We start from the raw sequence: 23,845 nt of genomic DNA on the forward strand, positions 1-23,845 counted from the left end.
TCCTATAAATTCTTAGATCAAATGAAATTGGAGGTTCATCCAAGTTTCTGTTAAAATTTGCATTTTGTTTTTCTGAAGAATGAAGTGAATTTATGATATATCTTAAGAGTATAGAAACCAGAATCTTTCATATAACAGCAGGATCATTCTTCATTTGTGGAACATGCATTCCAGAAATATTTATAAAATATATGCTATGTATAGAGTACTATACTGAGTGTTTAAGATGTAACTTTACCTGCAGTATTATATCTGTTCACACATTGTGCATATTATAAAAGGAGGATAAGACACACACAAAGACAGCTAATGGCACAATTAGAGAAGTAGAGTAATGATATTTTTTTGCTACAAGTGCTAATGTTTATTATAAGCCATTATAATACAATTATATCTATAATATAATTATGATATAATAATAAAACTTGCTACTATATGGTATAGTAATTGTTGATGTTTTTTCTTGATATTAATGATCCATGCTGCAGATTAATGTATGTCATGTAATTTTCTGAGCTTAAAAAATTGTTTATATGGGTGGTGATGTAAGAAGATCAGACTGTAATCTGTTGGTGAAGGGAATATAAGACACCACTCACCAGCCTGTTCAGTTTTCTTCACACAGCTCAGGCTTTGGCATTTTCCTAGCACAGAGCAGTATAATGCAGAGAGCTTAAGAGGAGTTTCTTTACCAGTTTCATTTAACTCCTTTTCTATTGGATGAAGCAAAACATGGGGGATACTTGCCTCAGCCAAGAGACGTGAAGTCTAACAACCCAAATAGGATTCTGACCATCAGTTAGATGTGAGTTGAATTAAGGAAAAGTTATTGTTGTTCAGTCATTTTTCAGCTGAGTCCAATTCTTCATGACCCTGTTTGAGTTGTTTTTAGCTTTTTTTTGGCAAAGATACTTGAGTGGTTTGCTATTTCCTTCTCCAGTTCGTTTTGCAGATGAAGAAACTGAGGCAGACAGGGTTAAGTGACTTGCCCAGGATCACAGCTAGTAAGTATCTGAGGCTGAATTTGAACTCCAGATGGGCATTTTATCCACTGTGCCACCTAGCTTCCCCAAGGAAAACAGAGGATACAGTAAAGGACAGAAGAGTTAAAAGATCATGTGATCTTCACCTGGGCAAATGCCCAATAGCTGAAGAGATCTTTAGTCTTCCTTTGTAGGGGAGAGGCTTACTGATGACCTACAGTGCTCTCCTCTGCAGTAGAGGAAGGGTAGATTAACTGTAGGTTATGCTGAGTATAGCACCTCAACTGAAAATTGTAGGTAAAGCCAAGTAATTTCTTCATCTGTAAAAGTGAAAATATTTCTAGATGACCTCTATGGTCCACTCAAAGTCTGAATCTGTAATCCCATGATTAAGTATAGATAAATAAGATGGTAGGGTTTGCTCAAGGATAAGTATTAAAAGGAATGGAGTAGTAGAGGACCCAGGAATTAGGAACACTATATAATATATATTATTAATATTATGTATTTAATATTTATCTATATCTGTCTATGATAACTGGTGAGACATTAAAATGATAGACCAGCTCTGGGTTGGGTGAAACCAGACTGAGATACATTGATTGGGAGAAAAAGGTTGGATCCAAGGACCAGAGATCATGATGACGGCAAAAAGTAGGCTCATTGTTGTATTACATTTGAAGAAGAGTAGAAAGATGGGAATTTTTTTGTCAAAGCTTATATCTTAGATGTGTCACAGTGTTTGTGGTTGAAATAGAGTAGAGAAGGACACCATTAGAGTTAGATTTTGAGTGATTGTGGGGTCAGGCTGTTAAACAGGTCATAAATAAGAACAATAAAGCCTTTGAGGATGGTGATTGGAGATACTGTGGAAGACCATGAGTCTTATATGAAAGTCATGAGTGAACTTGAGAATGACAAGAAATAGAAAAGATTTCTGTAAAGATTTCTAAAACAAAATCTATTCACCAATATGTTCAGTATAGTTATTACATTTGGAATTTACCTTCACAGTTCTGGCTATGCTGCCAGAGGAAGTGGAAATGACACTGAAGGAAAAAAAAGATGGGAAAAGAAACTGGACTAGACCAAAGAGAAGCTCAGTAGAGTAATGGACACAGTTTGGGAGACAGCAAGGCACCCATTCTCATGGCATATGAAAGAAGGGAAAAAACTAAAGGTACAAAGAAAATGCTAGACCTTATGATTGTCAAAGCTGTATCGGAGACTGTTAGTGATTATCATTCCATGTGCCTACATTCCCATCTATATAAAATTTTTTATAAAAAAAATTTACACACTTATTGATGAGAACATTAGAAGTAAAGTTAAGGAGGCTACATTCCACCATTCTACATGGTAGAGTAGATCAGAAATTTCCAGGCTCTCTAGATTTCCTCTACAGCAGACCCAGTAATACCACTTCTTGGCCTATTTCCAAAGATAATTAGGGGAAAGGGAAAACAACCTATATGTTCTAAAATGTTTGTAGCAGTTCTCTTTCTTGTGGCAAAGAATTGAAAATTGCAAGGATGCCCATCAGTTGGGGAATGTCTGAGCAAGTTGTAGTGTATGATTGCGATGGAATACGACTGAGCTATAAGAAATGATGAATTCAGTGGTTTTATAAAAACATAGAAAGACTTGCACAAACTAATGAAGAGTAAAGCAAACAGAGCCGAGAGAATATTGTATACAGTAACAGCAATATTGTTTTAAGAACAAGTTTGATCAAATAAGTTATTTTGTCTATTATAAATACCCAAATTAGCTATAAAGGACATATGAAGAAAGATGGTATCTGCATCCAGAGAAAGAACTAAGAAATAGAAGTATGTATAGCATAATTTTACATATATACATATATATGTATAAGTATGTGTGTCTGTATATTATATGTGTGTGTGTGTGTGTGTGTGTGTGTGTGTATCTAAAGTAGCCATCTCTAACATGGGGAGAGGGAAGAAAAAAAAATTTACAGAATAATTTTGTTGTATATTTGAAAGGAATACCAAGTTGTACATAGTAGACTTACTGTTTCATGTACAAGATGCTTGTTTTAGTCCATAAATTAAAAGTAAAACTAAAAAAGAAAAAAGTGAAATTAGTCTTTCTCAAGTCAGTCACTAGACATGTATTAAACATCTACCATGTGCCTGGCACTGTGCTAAGTAACAGGCTAATGACGAAAGGTAGAAAACAGTTCCTTCTGAAGGTTACCTTCTAATGGGAGAGAAAACATGCAAACAACTATGTACAAAGAAAGCTATTTATCAATAGAGGGAAGCCATTAGGATTAAGGGTAATGGGGAAAAGAAGGTGGGATTTTAGCTACAATAATACAGTTAACTGAAAGGCATGGGAAAATATAAGAGTCTTCTGTGCTTCTTGATTGTTAATTATTTAAAAAAAACAACACATTTCTTTCAGTCTAGTAGAATACCACTTTAATGTCCTTCCAATGAGAAGTCTCCCATGCATGTGTCAAATTTATACAAGATTCCTGAAAGATACAACAGTAGCATTAATGAAATCAATAATATCTGTATCTTATAAATCCCAGGTTTCTTAAAATGAAAGACTTTTTGAGTGCTTCAGGATTTCATGTCCACTATTTGAGTTTTTCTCTGAGGAAACAGATACCTTGAATCCTTGAAGGATCTTAGTCTGCTTCCCTGTCATTCAAGGACCAATCTAGTGAAGTTTAGACAAGTTCATTGACAGAAAGTAAAGGAATATCTAAATAAAATGTCTTTGTATGATCACATTTTAGGATACTTTGCTTAGCCAGTATACATGTTAATACTCCCAGTAGAATATAATGTTTTTGAGGGACAGGGATTTCATTTTTGTTTTTATATTCTCAGTAAAACACATGGGCCTGTCACTAAGGAGGGGCTTAATCAGTGTTTGTGGAATCTAACAAAGCAGCTAGCCTTCATAGCAAAAAACTGGATGCTCTTTCTTTTTCTTCATTTGTATCTGGGGAAATTATCTGTGTTTTGCATTTTTTTCATTTGGTTAAAAAACAAATTGAAATTGTAGTGTTTTGCTCATAATACGGTGTTTTCCCTTAGGGATTTCAGAGAGAGAGAGAGAGAGAGAGAGAAAGAGAGAGAGAGAGTTGTGATGATCTGCCACCCCTTTGATAGTATACCCATTACTTTGTATATTTCTCCCAAGAAGCAAAAAATGTATCTTTCCTTCCTTGACAACATGGGGCTACCTAAGGGAGACAAGCTGTTGTGGATGCTCTCCAGGAAAAAAAAAAATCTCAGAATCGAACTGGAGAAAACCTTAATGAAAAATTAGACAAAGTCATGTTTATAAACTCTAAGGAAAGCATATTTCCTCCATGAGGTATTCCCCAGCTGGAAGGGTTAGAAACTTTACATATACTGATACCGACTAGGTTTATGGAAAGAATGACTATCTGCAAATGACTGAATATCCAGTTAAGTCTGAACCAAGTCAACCTCTATGTTGCTCTCCTAGCCCATTTTACCGGGAGACTCGTGCTACTGCCACCTTCATTTATGATGAATAAGAGGGTGAATGGATAAAGGTTATTTACTGAAAGAAAGGGTGTATATACTGAGGTCCTTTTGGTCATTTTAATTTCAGCTTCTTATGAACACTAGGAATTGGCCTGACTTCACTCAATAAAATCCTCTTCTAATAAGAACAGAAGGAAGTAAGATCAGAAAATATATGTTTGGATCATTGGGTGGCCCACTTTTCTGTCTTACTCTGCATTAACACAAAGTGAAATCAATGCTCAATCAGAGATTGGATATAGTCCAGACTCCAATGAGTTTTGACTCCTGGTCTATACATATCAGCCAGTGTAAAATTCCATCTTGAAATAATAAATATGAGCCACCTCTTGTAGAATGTCAGGCACTACTTTTCTTCAGAGCTGAAGGCTCGGTGTTGCTTGTTTGTTTGCTGTGTCAGAGCTAATAAACACGTTAGTCTCTCTGTGGCAATTCACATGCTGCACAAAAGCTCTTTTCTTTATGAGGTTCTTCTATTTCTTAATTGGCACACCACTGCCTGAGTCACTATAAATAAACCTCTCATCCAGTGAATATGCTGGAAAACTGTGAGTGAAAAGAATGAGCACAGCCGATGACTTCTTTAATAGACTTGTAGTCTCTAAGTAAATACAGCTGCATAAATAAAACAGTGAAAATAAAACAGGTCAGAGGGAAGGAAGGTCTGACAGTGGATATGTTCTTGAGATTGAATATCACCAGTGGAATATCCAAAACTTCATATTCCTTCTCCTTTTAGAAAAGGGACTAATGACAAATTTAAGTGAGTGGACAGTAAAATATTTTAGAAGGGTATTCTGGGTTCAGATTCTGTCTCTGGCTCTTACTGTGTCACTCTGCCTCAGTTTTCTCATTTGTAAAATTAAGGTGTTGGACTAGATATCCATTAATGTCTCTTCTAGTTCTAATCATGTGTGATCATATGATTTCTTCTCTTTATTCTATATTATCAAGAGCTCTTCAGAAGAGAGATTCCTTTCTTCCACAGAATTTCTTGTAACATTAGGTTTAGGTTCAAAGGTGAGCTGAAACCAATTCCTAGCGTCATTTATTAAATTTTAACTGTGAACATTTACCTCTTGGAAATTGAGAAATGCTACAAATTAGAGCTTCATTTATTATTCTTTTGATTGTCTAGACTTAGGAAAGTGATGGGGAAAATGTTAGCAATTCAGATTAAGCTTAAAAATTTGTCATGCAATGCATACTTTTCTTTTAAGAGAGCCAGTTATTAAATATTTACCAGCATGCTCCTGGCAGTACTTATCCTTGTACCATGTCTCACAGGCCACAATTATTTTTTCCTCCTTATTGAAGTGGAAGGCTATTAGACTCAAACATTATCACATAAAATCCTGGCATTCACGCTTAGATAAAAATGGAAGCATGCATTTAACTTCAAAATGATTTTGTTCCTTCAAATACTGTAATCCTAAAACTACTCAGAGAAAACTACTCAGGGTATGTAATGCATACATATTTTATTGGTAGTTAAGTAGCACAGTGACTAGAGTGTCAGGCTCAGGTCAGGAAGACCTGAGTTTAAATTTGGCCTTGGATACTTACTAGCTCTGTGATCCTGGGCAAATCACTTAACACTGTTTGCCTTAGTTTCCTTTTCTGAAAAATGAACTGGAGAAGGGAATGGCAAATCACTCTAGTATCTTTGCGAAGAAAACCCCAGATGGGTTAATGGAGAGCCAGACATGACTGAACACCACTACCCACCACCACCAAAATATATGCATATTTGTAATTGTGAAAGAGAAAGGACTACTCTGATATCACATAGGAGAAATAGAATAAAGTAGGAATTTGGTAGGCCCATGAACATGACAAATGAAAAATCCATATTCCAATTCAGAATTTTAGATCTTATTAGAGTATCCTTCTCTAATTTCTGTAAATAACTGAGATTGCATCAAAGATAGGAAAGTTTGTGTTTGTTGGGAGAGTAATAAGAAAGAAGACTTTGATCAGTTTTTAGAACACGAATACAAAAATAATATCCCAAATGTAAATAAAATCAGTTATAAAATGTGCCTGGTCAAAACCCACAAATTTTATTTATACTTTGTCGCTAGAAACTGACTTCTGAGTTCAAACTGTGAATGCTTACATTCATGACTGTCTATTAATTTTCTCAAATAGATGATGACTTCTATTTATGATTTGCATAAGAGAAGGTTACACACATATTGGATATAACAGTATGCAGGCTGTCAGAAAGAATATGGATATGGAGGGCAGCTCTGTTCCTGGCTCTGCTACTAGCAGACAGTGGGAACCGGGGCAAGTCATGTACATTTGGTGGGCCTCCTTTTCATATCTATATACCCTAGCTACCACTTGTGATGTTGCAATAATAAAATGATATAGTTTGGAAAATACCTTTGGTTGCTAAATGCTCTATAAATGAAAATTAGTTTATTTAATTGGCATGCTTTAATGGGGCCAAAATGTGTAAAGGTATACTTGCATAATTTTCCTTAGAATTATAAATTCAGACTTATGTATAATATTGTTGTTAATGTTCAAATTCTATATGTGTGTATGAATTTTTCTGAATGGGAATAAAGAGTTCTCTCTCCCCAAAATGCAGTTAAGAAATTGTACTTTAATTCAACTCAATTTAACCAGCATTTATTTAGAAATCATTGTGTTTAAGGCACAGTGCTGGGATCTGAAGATGCAAGGACATAAATGAAACAATTGCTAACATCCATTATTTTAAACATTACTCTGGGCATGGAGTCAACCTGTCTGTAGAATACATAATATTATTCTTGCATTTGATATTCAATATTAATTAAATCAGCAGGTCAGTGCTTCAATTGGTGTTCTGGTGGAACTTGATAGAATGAAAAGATGATAATTCCTATATAATGTTGCACAACACCATTACTAATACTTTCATGATATTGGAACTAAAGATAGTGGCATTTTGTCTACTTTTTCCTTTTTCTCGTTGACTCCAGATATTTCTTGGTCTCTCCTTTCTCCTTCCCTTTCTCTCTCCCTATCTCCTTTCAGTTCTTCATCTCTCCCTTTCTCCCTTCTTCCCTCCCTCCCCATTCCTTCTCCTCTACATCGTCCCTCCTTTCCTGTTTTCCTCCCTTCTTTTATCACTCCCTTCTTTTTCTCTCCCTCCATTCCTTCTACCTTTTCCCTTCCTTCCCCCCTCCCTTCCTTTTCTCCCTTATCCCTTCCTTCCTCCCTTCTTCCTTGCCATCCTCCCTCCCTTACTTCTTTCTTCTCTTCCTTCCTCCTTCCCTTCCTTCTTTCATCATAAAACAATAACTGTGTTAATATGAGAAATGGGAAATGAGATTTCTGGAAACTTGGAAGGTGGTGGCAGCTTTTTCTTATTTATTTTGCAGATTTTTAAAAGATATTTAAAAAAACTAAATAGGAGAAAAAAAAAACTTAATCTTACTCTGTGCACTAATCTATAGTGTTCTTGTCAGAAGCAGCCGCACTGTCACCTCCAAATGCCCATGCTCATGAAAAAGCCCTACAAAGAGCAATGTAGAAGGCTTGTACCATCGTCATTTATAAAATCCACTCCTTATCTGTAAGAAAATAGCTGCTGAGCTTCTCTTCTTGGCTTTCTCCAAATATCCTTTGTATTTTCTTCATTTCAAGGGCATGAAAGATAATACTTTCATGTTCCTCCCCCAGCCCCTCTCCCTGGGATATTGATAATAAATTAGATTCTATGGTTAAATTACTTCGAGTCAACTGTAGGAAGCCATATATAAATTCAAAGTGGTATTATTGTAATGCATAACTAATCGCCCTACCTGAAGACCTACTGAAATGTCTTATTGTGTTGTGGAGGTGCCCCTGGTTCTTGAAGGTTATGCCTGCTAAGCAAAAGTCCTGGCTGCTTCTGCAAAGCTGGAAACAATATTATACGTAATGTTTCCAGCTTCGCCTTGGATTGTCTCTCATCTGGGCAGAAGCTTTATCTAAGCTTGGGCAGGATCATCACCAGAAGGTTGGCCAACAGGTCATACGGTTGGCATGATTTTGTGGGGGAGGGAGAAGGGTCTGCACTACAACAACATCTACTAAGACTTGGGGATGTTACATTCTTTGTCAGTGAATGATGATAGCATAAGTATTTGGGAATAATGAAGAATTGTATCTAATTCTCAGATGTTGGTAAAGAAATCCCTTAAGAACAACTCCTTTTCTTGATGAAAATATTGATTTTCTTTCTATCTGTGTAGCAAGATGAAAGAAACGGAGTAGCAAAAATGCATTATGCTGCTTTGTGAACTACATATTGACAGGGAAGTAACCACTTGCTTCTAATTTGTGAGTTTACCCTCTAATCTTAAGTAATAGAGTTCTAAGGAGCAGTTTTAACATCAGCATGAAATGTAGGTTGGAAGCAGTACAATATTCCTTTATTTCCTGAAATAGATGGGGAACTATGTGAAGTAGTTTTTATTTGTTTTTGTTTTCAGTGATTGGAGGCTATCAAGAAAACGGAAAAGTGGGGGCAGCCAAGATTTTCTACCGAACAAAATAGTTATAATTGTATAGAAACGAAACAAAAGATATATGAGGATATAATAAACCATATGGCTATCCATAAGTTTCTGATACCCTTCTGACCCTGGATTAGATCCGATTGCTTCAAGAAGCCTTCCATAAGTAGCAAATGGCAATCCAGTTGGCCGAATCTGTTGGTGGGTAGTATCGAAACATTGATATATTTTCTTTATTTGAAAAACACCATAAATGTAGGAGCTCACTGAATCTCCAATGAATATTTAAGGAACTATTCAGTTAGAAATCATGTTAAAATTTTACCCTTGAAATTCCCCTGGGTTTTAAATAAAGAGGAAAAGTGAAGAAGGACCTGGAGTCAGGAGGACCAGGATTAAAATTGTTTCTTACCTTTACTAGGTAGATGACGCTAAGTAAGCCATTTATTCTCTCTGGACCTCAGTTTCTTCGTTTGTAAAATGAGGGGACTGAACTGTATGGCCAATAAAGCCTCTCCCAGTCTTACATCTATGATACTATAACTGGCAGGATAGAAAATGCATTACTTCCACAACTGCTAAATAATATGCAATATAAACATCTATAATAGTAAGTAAATAGAAATTTAACTTCAGTGTTTAATATCATATAGGTATATGAAAAGTTATGTCAAAAGTGAAAATTTGGATACTAACTCTCATATCCACATAGACTTATGTTGTAGCTTCTGACATACATTGCCATGGGAAAAGAAATTGGCCCCAAGACATAATAAAAACCATACTTAAGAATCCTAACATTCATTTTAAGGATCATTCTTCCTTTTTCAAAGCACATTCTATGTTAATTTCATTTCTCTGCACAGGCTTTACAAGAAAAGTTAATCAAATGGTCAGTCAGCGGGCATGGTCCTTACACAAACTTAAAAGCATTATTAATAAAAATGTACTACAATCAATGCTGCTTTCATTGGGAATGCTCAGAATTGGAAAGAGTATGTTGTTGATCTCCCCAGTTATTCAGCAGAAGCGTGACTTTAAAAAAAACCAAACAGACAATGGATCGATTTTTATATTATATCTGTCTAGTAATGCTATATCTAACTTAGGAAGTAGGAGGAAGCTTAGAGAGAAACTATTAGCCAAATCATGAATATGGCTACCATGTAGCCAATATTCAGTTTAACATGTGCAAGTATTACTGACTATTCAAGAAGATTAGAGGAATTCCTGTTACTATGTTAACTAGAAAATTGATTTGTACCCAGTAGGAGCTTAATAAAAAAGACTAACACTGATCAGTGAATTATCATGTTAGGTAGTTTTCATTAGATAGGCACCCAGTAGTGTAGGTGCTAATTAAAGTCTAAGGGTCTTTGAAATTTTTTAACTCTGAAAGCCTAGCACAGAGGAAGACCGTTTCCTTAATAAGGTCCTCAGCGAAAACTTCTATGACATATACCAATGTTTAAGTAGAATCACTCTCATGTTTATATAATTTGTAAAAGTAAAATTGTTATGTATGCACAAACTTGATTGATTAGAAAGTTCCTTTAATATTTTAGACAGTTCCAGTATTGTTCATTGCCTTTTGGGTGATCACAAAGTATGCAAATATAAAGCAATCACTGTAAAGCTTTTTTTCTAAAAAAAAAAAAAAATGAAACTTCTGTTCAAACTAGGTTTAAAATGTTCAAAAAGCAGAAAAAAACAAAGCCACTTTGAGAACATAGGATATGGATTTTGTTTTGCTTTGCTTTGATTGAAAGGAGGAAAGAAGAGATAAAAGTACCAGAGGTAGATAAGGATAATAAATATAGATGGTCTATCAGCGTCAAATGGATAAATGACCAGGTAGAAACTACCTAGTCAGTAGCATCTCTGAAATTATCATTCCAGTCCTTAAAGTGCTCAGACCAGGTCCCATTCTGCCCTGTCTGTGTCTATGTTGAATGATATGTCTGTATTCTTTTGGTTAATTGGGAGGTCGGATGGGAATTTTGGGCTTATTGTAGAAACAAAATATGGAACGTATTTAAGGTCATGAATTCTTTGTTCATTTATATATTAAGGCCAAATACATTTGCTGACTGACCTCAATCCCCTATCACACTGAAAAAAAGAAAGAAATCTTTAATAAAAGGTCCGGTAAATGAAAATAATTCTTTAGCATTATCCTTATGGTTGAAGGGTATATGCTATTCCCATATAAACATTCGTAGTGCTAACTTTGTTGTTCATTTAAATTATTTAGATTGATTTCAATATGTACTTTTCCACATTTAAGTGATCTGAATGCTTACACTTATGATATTTGGTCCTCATTACTTAAATACTGTTACTTCAATAGATGTGTGATTTTAACCATGGGGATCATCCCTCCAGCAGTATAAATCACAGTTCATCTATACTTTCTCATCATGAGGAGCTTGTCTGTGCTTTTTTGTACACCCACCATAGACAATCCATACAAGATGCTCAGTGGCTTCCTCTTGGTCTTTTAATATTTTGTGGATACAAAGGAGTCTATGGGATATCTTTCCATTTATGCTCACTCATTTCATTAATGGTAGGACTTCTTATTTGGTTAAATATCACTCCAATAGGCACCTGGGTGACAGAGTGGATAGACACAGAGTGAGGAAGACCTAATTTAAATCTTGCCTTAGATACTTATTTACCGTGTGACTCTGGGCAAGGCATTTAGCTATTGTTTACCTCAGTTTCCCAATTTATAAAGGGAGGATAATAATAGGGTTCTTATGAGGATCAAATGAGATAATCTTTTAAAAAATATTTTGTAAACATTAAAACATTAAAGTATTATTATCATGATTGTGATAACTTCTATTCATATTCATTGTGTATTTCTTCATTGCCTTTTGGGTGATCTGAAACAATTTTGATTCTTTAGTATTTTGTATCCTGTGACTTGTAACTATACAGCATCTCTGGAACAATTTTGATGTTAAAGATATGGGTCTCTGGCTCAGGGTTTTGCCATGTCTGTTTCTCTGTCAGTAAAGGCATTAACTTTTGCGATCAAGGCAAGGCAATCAAGGAAAAGCAGATGAAGCTTTCTTCCCTATCATAAGCACTTGATACACTTTCTGTCAGGCAGACAAAATTATGGACACAGAGGATGCAAGTCCTCAAGAAATCTAAACAAGGTGGAAGATGACTGTGGTGAAAGCAATAGGTACACTAATAACCTGAGCAGATCTTTGTGAGGAACTCAAGAAACAAATATCATTTTGCTTTAGAACTGTATGGATTCACATGATTTCAGGCTCCTGTCCCTACTTCAAGCTTATGGAGGATAACTTGGAAAACACTGTTGTAACATGGGTAGGAAATATAGCTCATTTGGAGATGCAATTTTCTTTGATTTCCTCTTGTTTTTTTAAAAGTATTTTTATTGATATCTCTAGTTTTTGCATTGCCTAGATTTCCCCCTGTATTCCTTTTTTCTTTCCCAGAGAGCTATCCTTATAAATTTATTTTAAAAAAGAAGAAAAATAGCAAAATCAACCAGTATATAAAAACCCACCAGATTTTAAATGCATTTTTGCACCTGTGCACTCCCCCACCCCACCCCTACTCCACTCCATCTCTGCAAATGAATGAGAGCTGTCTTCTCATATCTCTTCTTTGAGCAATTTACTTTTCTAATCTCTTTGTTCTTGGGGAAAAATCACACTCTTTCTTTATGTAAGCAGGGCTCATTCCCTAAATATAATGTTTCCATTCAAATTGTTGGACATCTTCTCATCTTGTGGAATTCCTAAGAGTGCTGTAAGATGAGAACTTGACACAGTGATAACATTTTGAGTAAAATGGCTAAAAATGTTTCCAGTCCAACATTAAGGGACAATCCTTGGAATTGTGTGACTTTTTTTTTTTGCCCTCAACTAAGTGCACACCCCTCCTTTATGTGACAGTGAATTTGTACCATTGCATGTAAATGACTCATTTGGTGTCTGATAGAAACCAGATTATGGTAAACAGATGACACAGTAAGTGCTCTATTTAATGCAGGACAAATCTCATGGGCAACTATGAATAAAAAAGCTCCAATGAGGAGCTTTTTCTTTTGTTTGATCCTTCAGTAAGTAAGATGGCATCCTGCTCTCTCCTCAGCCAGATTAGCTCCTTGTGATGATTAGCAGTGCCAAAGAGAGAGTATGTAAAGAAGAAGTTGTCGACAAACCTCAAATTTAGCGTCTGCAACCTGGATTCTTGTTTTAGATACAGTAGCATATCACAATGTCACTAAAAGCTTCGAATGTTTCATTTCCTCACAATGTCTGAACTAAATTAATGTTATTCCCTGCAGGTTAACTAAGATTTCTGTTCATATTGTGGACACATTATTAAGTTATTGCCATTTTATTAGTATAAATATTAGTATAATATTAATTATATTAGTATATATGAGCATAATATTAGTATAAATATAAGTATATTATAAATATAGTATAGTATAAATATTAGTATAATGTGAGTGTAAAATTAGTATATAAAAGTATATGAGTACAAATGTTTATATTTGCACATTCTCTTCTATCATAAGACTGCTTATATATATACATGCAATAAATTATGCTGATCTAAATTATACCAATAATCTGAACTGTTGTACCTAAATTGGTATATTCCTATATTTGCTTTTTATCTTTCCCCAGTGTAGCTTGTAATGCCAAGCAGTGTAATGCATTTTTTTTTGGCATATGAATTAAAACAGGTCACCAGGATCTGTCTTTATTGTGGTTGCATTAGCCAACACTTTTTATGTTATTTGGCAGTTTCTCATTCACAAAACATACAAATATATTTGGACCATCATCCATCAGAAATGTAATCTTCTTCCTTTAATTCTCCTTTTTATGATGAAATGTATATTTTAAAAAGAATAAAAAGGTAAATACTTCTTCACAAATATTGGAATATGTATTAATTGATATATGACCAATATGATATATTGAAGAGTTGCCTGTTTAAGAGGTTTTGTTAAGACATGCTCTGATTGAGGGATTGAATTGTCATCTTATAGAATTCCACACAGACTCAAAAGAAAGTCTACACTCACCACAAATACAATTAAGTGTTTATTGAACTTTTGTATTATAAAAAGCCTAGAATTTCCTTCAGCCTATGCTAATAATTTTTTTCCTACTTGGACTAGTAGTTAGCTAATAGAGGAGGTAATTATCATTCTAGGAAGACAAATTCTAAAGATCTGATTGGTTTCTTTGTTTCCATTCTCTCCCCTTCTCCAGTCCATCCTTCACAGAGTTGCCAAAATAATCTTCCTAAGCTATAAATCTATCCCTTTGAAAAAAACTTCTAGTATTTCCCTGTCACCCGTACAATTCAATGCAGATAGCTTTGTCTGGCATTCAAGATTCCCGCTCATTGGCTATACCTTTCTGATTTTATTTAAAATTATTCTTCTTCATGAGTTTTGTATTTGTTGCAGTTGACATTGCTAGTTATTTTCGCAACTTGAGATGTCTTTTCCTACCATATACGTATAACACCACACATATGCATATATGTATATATGTGTGTGTATCTATATATCTGTATCTATATATGTAAAGTACTCTTTCTCCCCATGCCAAAATACTCTCTGGTGTCATCTGTACTTCTTTAAAATTCCTTCAAAGTTCTGTTCAGATGTTCTTTCCTCTGTAGAGCTTTTCCTTTTTCTTCCAACTATTTTTTTCCATCTTCAGTTTTTCCTGGAGCACTTTTGATCTCTTTTTTGCCCCCTTCACTCCCTAACTTTATTTTATTCTTATTTATATGTGTATCATAGCCACACCCTCATTTCCCCCAACCTGGGATAATGCAAACTCATTAAGGACAAAGGATCATTTCATTTGCAAATTTCTAATCCCCACCACTGAGCACATGTATGTGCTAAATACATGTTTATTGAGTGGACTCTCCATGTTTATAGGAATCTTGTTCAGGATAAAAATGGAGAGAGGAAATAGAGAGAATCTAAGGGGCAGATGATCATAGGAGCAAACTCTGAGCAATATCTTCTCTTTCTCATTTTTTTCTTCTCTTTCTCACTTTCTCTGTGTTCCCTAGTCAAGTCTCTCAATCTATCTGTCTCTTGTAAATAACTCCAGTCTCTCAGTCTATCTCTATCTCTTTATCTCTGTTTCTTATTCTGAGGTTTTTAACTCATATAATAACAGTGATAATAACAACAGCAACAGTGGCAGCAAGCCATATTTCTAGAAATGTGAGATTGAAGCCCAGTTTCTTTTCTAAGATCAATTATGTTTCTCCCATGTCCTCTTACCTTTCAAAGGGGGAACAAATCTTTCTAATTTATTTGGCATTTTTAGATTTACAAAGTGTTTTCCTCATGAAAGCTCTGTGAAGTGAGTGGTAAAAGTATTATTTCTCTTTTACAGTTGAAGAAACTGATACTCTGAAATGTGGAATGACTTGCCCAGGATTTTAAAGCTGGTGAGTAATATGGAACAGAAATCCAAACTCATAGTTCCTTGTCTTCCAAGGGCAAAGCTGTTTCTATTAGACTATACCATCTAAGGTATAAATGAAGAGGTTTAGTACTTGCTAATGGGAGTGAATCTTGGATTGGTCAAATTGATAGAGTTTTATTATTTTTGTTTTGTTAGGAAACATTGATACTCTTTGCCTACGGTTAGTTTTAACCTTTCCACTAGATGGTAGGTTAGCAGTCTCAGTATATTTACCGTGGTCAATCCTGTGTAGTCTAGTAACCATGTTAAGAATGAAAGAGACAATTAGAATCCTTTTCAGAAGAAAGCAATCAGAGTGGTAAATGAACTGGAGACTATGTCATGTGAGGATCAGTTCAAGGAACTAGGGATGCCTAAAGAAGACGAGACTTAAGAGGTGAAGTGATATTGTGGAACTTTTATATTACAAGAAGTATTTGACATTTTTTTATCTCATTCTTGTATTAGCATACCCAACACATCACAATGCCTGGCTTAGACTGAGTGATTAATGAATATTTATTTATATAAACCTAGGTATCTTGCCCAGATCTGATCCTACTTCTGATTGGCATAGGAACTTTGATCTGATCCATTTCTTACCTTGGATGATTTGTCCCTCAGGCAACCTGGTGGTCCCCTGTTTCCTGGGGTTTACTATATTAATACTGAACTTAGTGTTAACACCTGATTGGCATTAACTGTAGCTCAGAATTCCAAAGCTCAAGTGATCCTCTTGCCTCAGTCTCCTGAGTAGCTGCATTATTTCATTTATGCACATAAGTGTAGGGGCAAGCAAAGTAGGATCTTTTGCTGTTTTTGTTTTAGTATAATCAAGTGCCTCTGATTGAATCTTGCTTTTATCAGAGTCTTTACAAGGAGTAAAGTGCAGAAACAAGAGTTTATTTAACTAGAAACAGTATATGTATTTGTATTGTTAATTATTTTAATGTGATTGAAGATCTTCCCCACCCATTAATGGGCCTGCCCATTAAGAAGAGTTTGATTAGGGAACATTTGTGGAAAGGCCCAAGCCCTTAGTTAATGAGGCACTGATTCTCAAGGGTTGTGATGCCATCTGGCTCTAAAAAAAAGGTACAGATACTCTGAGTTGAAGTTTTACTTTGGGGCTTACTAACTGGAAGTGTTTGTTTGACCAGATGAGGACTGTGGGAAGCTGCTACAGGAGCCCCCCGGTTTTGAAAACTCAGATGTCAGTACTTCCCTCTCTGGTAACTATGGTTAGACAGTTGGACCTGTCTGTTGAATTCAGGCAGAGGAAACCATATCTGTTGATCTTGGATTTATCTGTATTTTCTTTGAAGTTCAGGATGCTGACTTCTCTGAACTAGGTGAATGATATATGTGCTTGATTAAAGGAATGATACATGTGCTTGATTAAAGTGATTGTTAAGCCCTCAAAGGTTGCCTTTGCTTTTAGAGAAGCAAATCAAAGAACCTGTGATAGCAGCTCCCTCCCCCACCCCGCCTCCCTGTATGTTGGAGTGCTTACAGTTACAATAAGATATAAAGAGTACACAGGAGTTCCTGGATTCATCAAATGCCTTTGTTTTTTCCAGTGGCTAATAATTTTATGATTGTGTGTGTAATTAGTGAGCAGTTGTTATTCAGTTGTTTCAGTCATATCTGACTGTGATCCCATTTGGGGTTTTCTTTGCAAAAATGCCAAAGTGGTTTGTCATTTCCTTCTCCAGGTCATTTTTTTTTGCATAAATGAGAAACTAAGATAAATAGCATTATATGACTTGTCCAGAGTCACACAGCTAGTAAGTGTCTGAAGCCAGATTTTAAGTCAGGAAGATAAGTCTTCCTGACTCTAGGCTTGGCACGCTATCTACTGAACTACCTAGCTGCTCTAAGTAGGGACCTACACTCTATTTATTGCATAATATATGTAGATGAATATACTTATTTCACACATGCATATTCTGAGGTTAAAAATGTCTTTAATGAAAAATTTTCTTTTAAAAGAAAAATTGTTTTGATTGCATATATATCCTATCAGAAGATCATTTTTCAGTAATGATGCAGTATCATTCTGCTAAAACAATGTCACTCTAAGGATGCCTAACAGGCAAAGTAATACGATTATTCCATTTTGTTTGATATAACAGAAAACTTTCTAGAACATATTAGGGTGTAACTATTTAGTTAAAAAAGAAAGAAAAAAACTTCTTAAAATACATGTAGTTCTACTAACTAAATATCAAGAAGTGATATAAAAAATGAGCTAGATATTTTCAAATACCTAGATATTTGAGGACCTTTTTTTTTCCAGTTTTCATTCAGATTTTTGACATGTCAAGTCTTGTTCTACCTCCACAGCATCTCTTTCATCCATCTCCTACTCTCTACGTTCACAGATGTCACCTTAGCTCAGGCCTTTTGCATCTCTCATTTAGACCTAAATTATATCTCTCCCTCAAGTTTCTTCCCTCTCCAGACATTCTTCCATGTAGCTACCAAAGTGATTTTACTAAAGCAAAGGTCCAGCCATGTCACTTATCACCTCAATAAGCTCCTTGGCCTTTAAGTTCAAATACAAACTCTTCTGAGTCTAATTTAAAGCCAGGATCCAACCTACATTTTCTATTTTTTTTAAACTTATCATTCCTCCTTCACATTCTTTCCATTGTAGCCAAGTTAGCCTTCTTTCCACTGTGTTCTTGTTTTCGTGCATGACATTCTATCTCCTGTCTTTGTGCCTTTTGCAGGTTATTCCCCATACTTGGAATGCACTTTCTCCTCATTGTAATGTTTTAAAAGTTTGAGGGACATAGTTTATGGGTAATTAGTCATTTTAGTCATCAACGGCACTCTTAAATAGCAAAGACCCCTCATGGAACCCACTGAATGGTTATATGCCCTTGGAAGAGTGAGTGTTCTGAAGGTGGCAATCAACTCGGATTGGTTAACAAGTAATGAGGTAATGAATGTTATAAGGAGAAGTGAACCTATTATAATTAGGGGTTGGGGGATATGACTGATTACTCAGTCTTGGACAAAGAGACATCTCTTATCTAAACTATCCCTATCTAGGGCAATCAAGACAAAAGGGGGTCCATCTCTACTCAGACCTGGAACACAATGAGCTGGGATTCACCTGAGATTAAATTCTTTGGAAGGTTCTTTAGTTGGATGGTCTCTTATATCCAGGATGTACCCCAGGGATTTGGGCAATTTCATCCATCAACAATTCCCTTCAAAGACTAAACAACCTACAGGCTTCTGAAAAAATCCCGGTCCTAATTCAGTAGTTGATTATTAATATAAGAGAGAAATAATCATTTCTATTATCAACTTTGCCTCTTGAAATCCTGATTTTCCTTCAAAGACTACATCAAACACTCCCTCTACCAAGGGACCTTTTTTGATGGTCACAGTAGTTAATGATACTGTTTCGAATTGCCTTCAAATTGCCTTAGTTAGTTTGTTTGTTTTTGTATTTTCTTCTCCCTTAAGACAATAAAGTCTTAAAGTCTAGGGCCAATCCATTTTTGTCTTTGTATCATCAGGGACTAGAGCCATTTGGAGCAGATGGTTGGTGCTTATTAATGATGGCACTTCTCAGCTCAAATATCTTTAATTTTTTTTTTTACCTGTAGTTAAATGCAAATTCCTTAGCATGGCATTTAAGGCTCCCCAGACATTGGATCTAAAAGATCTTCTAACCTTATTTTATATTATTCTCCTTTGTCCATTCTCTTCCATTAGAATTAGACTTCTGTTTCAGGAACTGGTGTTGTCTTTTCCAATATTTGTAAACTGTATAGTTTAGTAACCCTGCCTAGAATAAACTCTCTCCTTATCTCTGCCTGTTGGAAAGCTTTCTTTTCCTCTAGACTTCTCTGCTCTTCTTTTGTGACCTCTGTGAAGCCTTCTCTTAATCACTCCAACTCAAAGTATTCCCCCTTTCCTCAGATTTTCCTATAGGACTTTTTGTCTGTTGTTCTTATCGTATTCTGGCTGATATGCTGCTTATTTGTATACATGTCATATTCCCTATTATTAGACCTTAAGATCCCTGGGACCAGAAACATCTTATTTTAAAAATAAATAAGATAAAATAAATTTAAAAATTAAATAAATAAATTAAATAAAAAATAAATTAAAATTTCCTGTCCCCAGTGTCTTGCACCATATTTTATAATGGCCTTTTGAATTTGATTTCAATTTCAAATAACAGAATTGAAATTTAAGATGATTTTAGATACAGTACTGAAATTTAAGACAATTACTGAATCAACCATGAAAGAAAGTTTTTGTCTATCAAAATTATTGTCTTGTGAATGTTGGACAATAAGTAGATATTGCTGAAAGGCAGAGTTAGGCGATGTATAGAACAACTTCCTATCACTTAGAGCTATCTCAGAGTAAAAACAAACTGTCTAGGGAAGTAGTGGGTTCTCTCCTTACTAAAAGTGCTAAATGAGAGCTGGACAACCACTTGGGAATTTTGTAGATGTAGCTGGTGTTCCTATAATATGTTGAATCAGGCAAACTTTAATGGGAAAAGAAAGAAGGAAGAAAAGAAGAAAGGAAGGGAAAAAAGCAATAAAAAAAGGATTTACTAAGTGTTTGCAATGTGCTGGACACTTTGGTAGGTACTTTACAACTATCTCATTTAATATTCACAACAACCCTGGGAGGTGGGTGTTATTATTATCCTCATTTTACAATTGAGGAAATTGAGGCAGACAGGCAGTAAGGGAATTGCCCAGGGCTGCATAACTGAAGTCAAATTGAAACTTGAGTCTTTATGATTCCAGAGCCCAGTGTAATATTCACTGTACCCCCTAGCACTCTCTGATTGATAGGATGATAGGGTTAAAGCCTCAGAGGAAGAAAGTACCACAGAGCCCATCTACTGCAGTCTCATCATTTTTAAGTGAGAAATTAAGACCCAAAGAAGTTATATAAAAAGTAATGTGATTAGGTTTTGAATGTAGTCCCTTTGGCTTCAAATCCAACATTGTACTGCACCACTGCAACCCTGACTCCTTCCAATTGTCAAATGCAGCAACAAGAAATATGGAAATACCTGGATGTTCATGAGGCAGCTCCTATGTTTTGTAATGAATCAGTCCATCAGATTGTTCAGTTATATCTTTTTCCACCATAGGCCAGCTGTTACTAAATGTTGACTTTCCTTTTGAAAAAAAAAAGCATAATGATTTTTCAGATACCTTGCTTTATTATTCCCTTTATTTAGAATCATAGAATTTCAGACCTTGGTAGTTGTTTTGAGATTATTTAAGCCAAGCTCTTATTTTATAGACACAAGAAACAGGCACAGAAAGGTTACAGGAACCTAGCCAGGAAGCAAGGTCTTCTGATTTATGGTCCAATGCTTTTTCCACCCATTCCATTCTTGGTATGGAATGGGTATGTATTTTGCTAAAAAAAACCTAGGAATAATATTTTACCTATAAAAATTTATTAGTGAAAAAGAGGAAAGTTTTCGTTTGGGAGCTGAAATTACATTAGCAACTTTTTCTGTTGGCTGTCACTCTGGGTCATGTGACATAACTCCGTCAAGTTTATCAGCCATATTTAGACTATTCTGCTGCACATGGTTGCCAGATGCAAAAGCCAGCTCTTTGATGGAGGGCAAGAAAGCTGGAGGAAGGGCTTGGGAGTTGTGCCATTTAATCAGAGGGATCTTTGTTGTTGTTGTTCCAGTTTTTCTGAAAGAGCACACTGTACAATAGTAGATGAGTTGGAGAAACAGTGTTGCTCTTAGTTTTTCAATAGTTTTGGAGACTAAGGGACATTGTTAATCACTTTGAGAGCAACTGCTAAGAAAGAATCCAGTTTAAAATATAAACTTTGGTTTTAGAGGTTGTTCTAGAGTTCTAGCCATATCTTTTGCAGGTTTCTGCAACAAAATATGAGCAGACCATTAAAAAGACTGAACTTTAATACCGAAAAAAATTACTTTGGAAATTCCTACACCAACAACTACAGAGTTTAAAAGGGAAAAAAATCTTTTAGCAAGTTCAAAGAAAGATCATATGGCATAATAGTGAGGTAGATAGGTATAGTGGAAAAGGGCACTGGTCTGGTAGTACATAGTATTGCTTCTTCTAGTTCCTCTGTGACCTTGGATTAGTCAAGTCTCTGGGTTTCATTTTCCTCATCTACAAAATGAGAAACTACTTTAAAAAAACTATATACACACATACACATATACATACACACATATATGTGTGTACATATATATACACATATATATGTGTATGTGTATATGTGTGTGTATATATGGATTTGTGTGTGTATAGGTATACATACATGTGTATATATGCAATATATGTGGGTGTATATATACACATACACAAATACACAAATGCATACACATGTGTATACATGTATACACACAGAGCTTGATAGAGCACTGGGCTGAGAATCAGGAAGATTCATCTTCTTATGTTCAAATCTCAGACACTTACTTGGTATGTGATCCTGGGCAAGTCACTTAACCTTATTTGCCTCAGTTACTTATCTGTAAAATGCGCTGGAGAAGGAAATGGCAAACAACTCCGATATCTTTGCCAAGAAAATCCCAGATTGTGTCATGAAGAGTTGGACATGACTGAAATGACTAAACAACAACTGTTTGTGTGGTGTGTGTCTGTGTGTGTGTGTGTGTGTGTGTGTGTGTGTGTGTGTGTGTAAGCTTTGTTGAACTCTGAAATTCTATATGATCAGAATAATGTATTACACTATAGTGCCCCCTAGTATACATATATAACAATCATCTATCCTTAGCTAACATAACATAATCTTTTAACCGACATGTGGAAATACTAGTGGCCAGAAAAGAATTATTGCTGCTCCCTTCATTTCTGCAACTGGAAATAATGTGGTCTTCATGGCTGGAGACTTGTATATGCTATTAAAGGTGTCAGATCAGATCAGTTGAGTCAATGTTGAAGGGCTTTATTATGAACACCACTAACAAGGTGATTGTACTACATTCCATTTGGAACAGCTCTGCAATGCAAATTGCAATGAATTCACTGGACTGTTGATTTGTGAATTTAAATCTTAAAACAATAGCTGATAGTTCTGGTGATATGTCAGCTTTCACTGACCTCAGAGATTCATCAAATAGTACAATCTTATGTAAAAAGGGCAATTATTATGAAATTTGTATGCCCCATAAATTGATATTTCTTTAGTCTTAGTCTTTTCACATAAGTCCCAGGAATTAGGCTGACTGACATAATAAATGCATTACCTAGAATACTGGAGATTGAAGACCCTTGAAAGATCTTGTAGTTTAACTGCTTTATCTGATTGATAAGAAGCTTAGAGAGATAAAGTGATTTCCTCCAAGTCATGTTGTTTGTTAGTAGCAGAGCTGGACTAGAATCCAGGTGTTATGATTCCCCATTCAGTATTTTCTTAAACTGCACCATTGCTCCCATAGAAATCCTTACTATATCCTTGAGTAGGCATTATAATCACAAATCTATTTAATTGTAGTAGTTGACATCTAGTTCCTTATCAAAATACTTTAGAGTAGAATTACCAGCTGTGGTCATCCAGGTATGTTGGTATCTATTTGTCCTGGCCAGAGTGGGTAAGATATCAATATGAGTAGCAAACGTGGAAAGAACAGAACTTCAAATGACTCAACCTAATTACAGTAGAAACTACTCTGTAATAACTATATCACCAATTAAAGAAACACTAAGAAGCTCATAGGTAATGATATAGTTATATTGTATCAATATCTTTTAGTATATATACTTTTATATTAAAATAATGAACTTTTTGCAATGTTACATGGAGGAAGAATGTTTGAGTTTTTTTACTTTATTTTACACATGTTTATGTGTATGTATATATGTTATAAGCACTCATGATATACATGTATATCTATACCTACATTCTATATCTAGCAGTATGATTGCTTATATAGAAGCCTTTCCCATGCAGATCACCATTTTTCTATATCCTACAGATTTACAGAACTGCCTAATGCTCCAAGAGGTCAAATGACTTGCCCAGGGTCTCATAGCTAGCAATTGTCAGAAGTAGGATTAGAACTCAGATCTTCTTGATTCTAATCCCAGAACTTGATCCACAATACCATGCTTTGTGTATGTATCATATGCAAATGAGAGAAAACAAGAACAGAGAGAACATTTGTGTGTAGTTGATAAATTTTTCCTATTTTAGATTATTCCTATTTCTAATGAAAATTGGATTACTCTAGATTTGTTTTGCAAATAAAAAATATCATGTGGCAGTTTCTTAATATAAGCAATTAA

At 35.2% G+C, this 23,845-nt stretch overlaps 1 long non-coding RNA gene across 25 annotated transcripts in view; it reads left to right on the plus strand.

Moving 5' to 3' along the window:
- LOC140500898 (uncharacterized) overlaps positions 1-23,845 on the plus strand; it is a 520,520-nt gene that overhangs the window by 464,561 nt on the left and 32,114 nt on the right. For 22 of the 25 annotated variants that reach the window (XR_011965958.1, XR_011965946.1, XR_011965940.1 and 19 more), the window contains one exon: positions 15,474-15,528. The exons of 1 other annotated variant lie outside the window; for it this stretch is intronic. This is a non-coding gene — a long non-coding RNA (uncharacterized lncRNA). Of the gene's footprint in view, positions 1-9,015; positions 9,241-15,473; positions 15,529-16,705; positions 16,778-23,845 lie in introns of all 25 variants that reach the window. 2 more of the 25 variants (XR_011965955.1, XR_011965954.1) reach the window with 2 other exon arrangements.

This window comes from Notamacropus eugenii, chromosome 4 (assembly GCF_028372415.1).
Source record: "Notamacropus eugenii isolate mMacEug1 chromosome 4, mMacEug1.pri_v2, whole genome shotgun sequence".
Lineage (NCBI taxonomy): Eukaryota > Metazoa > Chordata > Mammalia > Diprotodontia > Macropodidae > Notamacropus > Notamacropus eugenii.